The sequence below is a fragment of the Zootoca vivipara genome, chromosome 13 (genome assembly GCF_963506605.1).
Source record: "Zootoca vivipara chromosome 13, rZooViv1.1, whole genome shotgun sequence".
NCBI classification, from domain to species: Eukaryota; Metazoa; Chordata; class Lepidosauria; order Squamata; family Lacertidae; genus Zootoca; species Zootoca vivipara.
Window position 1 is genome coordinate 49567509 of NC_083288.1, and position 4678 is coordinate 49572186.

Genomic DNA, 4678 nt, shown 5'->3' on the forward strand with positions numbered 1-4678 from the left:
CAGCTCCAGGAAGGTCGCCTTGCGCATGCGGAAGTTCTGCAGCCACTGGCTGTCGTCCCACGTCTGAAGGACCGTGTGGTCCCACCACTCGGTGCTGCGTGGCCGGGCCCAGAATCGCCTCTCCACCGAGCGGAGGCGCCCTCCGCGGCTCAACCTGGCGCTGGCGGCTTGCCGGGGGAGCAAGACCTCTTCCTCTCCTCCTTCCTCCTCTTCCTCTTCCTCTTCCTCCTCCTCCGACTCTTCCTCCTCTTCCTCCTCACCCCCTCGCTGCCCCAGAGAGTGCAGGAAGGCCCAGCGGCGCCGGGAGGCAGCGGCGGACGATGCTTCTCCGCTGGCTCTCAGGTACTCCATCATCAGGGCCCCCGACTGCACCACGCACAAGATGGCGGCTTCTTTCTGGGTGGAATCCATGCTTAAAATTAGGAGAGAGGGAAAGGTGGGTGGGCGAGGGGCGAATGACCAGCTTCGGTTTGGCAACAAAAACACAGAGATTTCTGGCAAGGACAGAGAGAGGTACTCAATCATAAGGAGGCCCCCCCCAGTCCCTCCCTTGGAGCTGCGTGAAGGATCCCACAATCCTAGGTGCCGAAAGGCTCCCCCCAGAATGCCGCTGGGCCCCTGGGGAGGAAAAAAAATGGAAATAAGGTAAAGGTAAAGGGACACCTGACCATTAGGTCCAGTCGTGACCGACTCTGGGGTTGCGCGCTCATCTCGCATTATTGGCCGAGGGAGCCGGCGTACAGCTTCCAGGTCATGTGGCCAGCATGACAAAGCCGCTTCTGGCGAACCAGAGCAGCACACGGAAACACCGTTTACCTTCCCGCTGTAGCGGTTCCTATTTATCTACTTGCATTTTGATGTGCTTTCGAAATGCTAGGTTGGCAGGAGCTGGGACCGAGCAACGGGAGCTGACCCTGTCACAGGGATTCGAACCGCCGACCTTCTGATCAGCAAGCCCTAGGCTCAGTGGTTTAACCACAGCGCCACCTGGGTCTCCATCCCACAATCCTAGGTGCCGAAAGGCTCCCCCCAGAATGCAGCTGGGCCCCCGGGGAGGAAAAAAAATGGAAATAATAACACGGAAAGGCAAAACAGAGGCCAAATGTAAGTGATGTCACTGCGCCCTCCTGTGGGCAGCAGCTGGATGCGTAGCTTGTCGATGGACAAGTCAAACTTCCAGTTGGAAAAACAAGTTTGTTAGCTCGACAGTGTTTTTCCCAGCTAATGATGTAAGGAAAAACTGTCCCTCTGTGCATTCCATCACAGAGTCTACTTCCTCTTCAGTATCAGAATTTGGGGGGAGGGGCGGGGGCGGGAGAGGAGATGGACCCCGTACTTTAAATCTAAGGGTTCCTGTACAGAGGTTGCTGGAATACAAATCCCATCGCGCCTGACCGTTCGCCAGGTTCGCTAGGAGTGATGGGAGCCAGAGACCGCAGCATCTGGAGGGCCACAGGTTGACCCCCCCCCCCAGCTTTACACTGTACAGTCATACCTCGGTTTAAGTACGCTTCAGGTTAAGTACAGACTTCCAGAACCAATTGTGTACTTATGAACACCTCGGTTTACGAATTTTCGGTTTATGAACGCCACGGACCCATCTGGAACGGATTAATTCACTTTCCATTACTTTCAATGGGAAAGTTCGCTTCAGTTTATGAACGCTTCAGTTTATGAACAGACTTCCAGAACCAATTACACCCATGCTTCGGGTTAAGTACGCTTCAGGTTGAGTACTCCGCGGACCCGTCTGGAACGGATTAATCCACTTTCCATTACTTTGAATGAGAAAGTTCGCTTCAGTTTATGAACGCTTCAGTTTAAGTACTCCGCGGACCGTCTGGAACAGATTAATCCACTTTCCATTACTTTCAATGGGAAAGTTCGCTTCAGTTTATGAACGCTTCAGTTTATGAACAGACTTCCGGAACCAATTGTGTTCATAAACCGAGGTACCACTGTATGCAGAAAAGATTTGCGCAGCTTCTCTGTGTGTGAATGGCAGGCAGGAGGAGGGGGCTATCGATGGCTACTAGCCAGGGTGGCTATTCTCTCTGCCTCTACAGTCATGCTGCCAGTTGCTGGAAGCTGGAGGGGAGAGGGCTCTGGCGCTTGGATTCTGCTTGTTGGTTTCCCATTGGGGCGCCTGGTTGGCCACTGCAGGAAAAGGATGCTGGACCCGGTGGGTCACTGGCCTGGTCCAGCAGAGGTTTCCTTATGAAAGGGATGGGAGCCTCATCCTCACCTTTGGTCAACATCAGGATGCCCAAAGGCCCAGGTGGTTTCTTGCCCTAACAGAGGGGTGGGGCACCTCTGGCTCTCCAGCTCCCGTTGTCATCAGCCATCGGCCATGTTGGCTGGGCGGATGGGAGTTGTTGTCGAACATTATCTAGAGCAGCCATCCCCAACTTTTGGACTACAATTCACATCATCCCTGACCACTGGTCCTGTTAGCTAGGGATCATGGGAGTTGTAGGCCAAAACATCTGGAGGGTCGCAGGTTGGGGGTGCCTGATCTAGAGGCTCCCCATTGCTATCCTAACACGGTTCTTTCTTGAATGCATAGGATCCTGAAGATCTGATTGGTTGCCCCATTTGGAATGCTGTCATCCCCACGTCAGATTGTCTAATAACCTCCCTTCTCTGGCTTCCCCTCACCGTCTTGTAGGTAGGTACACACACAGTAAGATTCACCTATATGAGCAATCTAGGTTGTCAGGATAGCACAGTATATACAAAGAATAGAACATGGTTGACAAACTTGCAGCCTGGACTCGGAGAGTAAGGCAATTGCTCCTGCCACTGGTAAATTATCTTACTCAAAATGTAAGCCCCTTGGAAATTCCATCATTCTAGAATGGTGGTTACCAAACTTTATCTCCCCCTTGGACCTCCCGAAAATTAGCTGAGGGTCTGGGTGGGACCATTGTGTAATGCACGTTGTTGGTTTGCTGCAGGAATTTTAATTGGATTTTTTAATGCTTCTCTCGTTTCTTACAGCGTATTTTATTGCACCAGAACCTGAAATTAGGATGCAATAAAATACAATATGAGAAATAAGAGATGCAATAAAAATGGAATTAAAAATAAATACTGTACAATCATTTAATGCGGACACGCCATGGACCATTGGAATGAAGCTTGTGGATGACTGGTGGCCTACAGACCATTCTGGGAACCCATGTTCTATTCTTTATATATACTGTGCCATCCTGACAACATTGCAGGGGACGGACACTCTCCTCTTGGCCCTGGTCTCCACCTGCAATGCAGGGGAACAATCATACTGATCTTCCTTACAGGGGTGTTGTGAAGGGCCTTAGATACTGCAAAGTGCTATATTTGCAGATTAATAATAATATATTAATAATATTTTATTATTATAATAAAAAGTAATAAAATAATAAAATATTTATACCTCGCCCTCCCCGGCCAAGACCGGGCTCAGGGCGGCTAATACAGTAAAAAAACACCAGTTGATTAAAATATGTTAGAATACAGTTTAAAATGCAGCCTCGTTTTAGTGGTAGCCTATAGATCAAAGCCATAAGGGGAGATACTGTTTGGAGCTGACCTACTTATCTTCAATATTATTATCACCCTCCTATAATAAATTTAATTACTTTTTTTTTAGCGATACGGTTTAAAAAATATAATAAAATCTGGTTCTACTACGGTTCAAAGCCCCTTCCTTCTCTCCACCCGCCTCGATTCCCCTTTCCATCACCCGCCCTCCCGCAAATTTTCAGTAATGGTTACAAAGCATTTGAACAAACCTGTTGTTGTTGTTGTTGTTGTTTTCTGCTGTCGCTGAGTAGATCGCCTTGCAAGCGAGGCTGACGATTTGGGGGCACAGAAGGGGCGGGGAGATAAGAGGCAGCGGAAATGGAGGAGGGAAGCTGAACTATCTGGGGTTGGGAAGGAGGAAGAGGGGGAAATTACAAAGCGCCGGCAACTAGAGGGTTAACACGATCCTTTACAATAATAACAGAACGAAGCATAAAAGAAAGGCGTGGGAGTAGAGGGAGTGCAAAGGGTTGGAACGCTTAATTTCCCTCCCGGCCAATCAGCTTCGCCCAGCCCCGCGCGAGTCTTTTCTTTTGTTCTCTGAATGGGGCCTTGCTACAAAATGAGTGCGAGGAAGGAGCCGGAAATGCAAAGCAGAAGCCGAACGACGCGACGCCATTGGCCGGCGGAGTCCCCGCCTTTCCTCCCCGACGAGCAGAGAACGAATAGCGTTCGAATGTCCCACAAGCAGAGGTTCCATGGTGTAATGGTTAGCACTCTGGACTCTGAATCCAGCGATCCGAGTTCAAATCTCGGTGGGACCTTTCCCTTTTTTCTTCTGTCGTTTCATAGTAATCCCCTGCCTCAGGAAACATTTAAGGAGATCTGAAGAAGTGTGCATGCACACACGAAAGCACATACCAATGAAAAACTTTGTTGGTCTCTAAAGTTGAATTATGGTGCTGGAGGAGACTCTTGAGAGTCCCATGGACTGCTAGAAGATCAAACCTATCAATTCTTAAGGAAATCAGCCCTGAGTGCTCACTGGAAGGACAGATCGTGAAGCTGAGGCTCCAATACTTTGGCCACCTCATGAGAAGAGAAGAATCCTTGGAAAAGACCCTGATGTTGGGAAAGATTGAGGGCACTAGGAGAAGGGGACGACAGAGGA

General features: G+C 49.7%; 1 non-coding gene across 1 annotated transcript; it reads left to right on the top strand.

Annotated features, from left to right (window-relative positions):
- The first annotated feature begins 4259 nt into the window (after positions 1-4259).
- On the top strand, positions 4260-4331 carry TRNAQ-CUG (transfer RNA glutamine (anticodon CUG)). The gene has a single exon. It is a non-coding gene; the product is annotated as a tRNA-Gln (tRNA).
- The last annotated feature ends 347 nt before the right edge of the window (positions 4332-4678 follow it).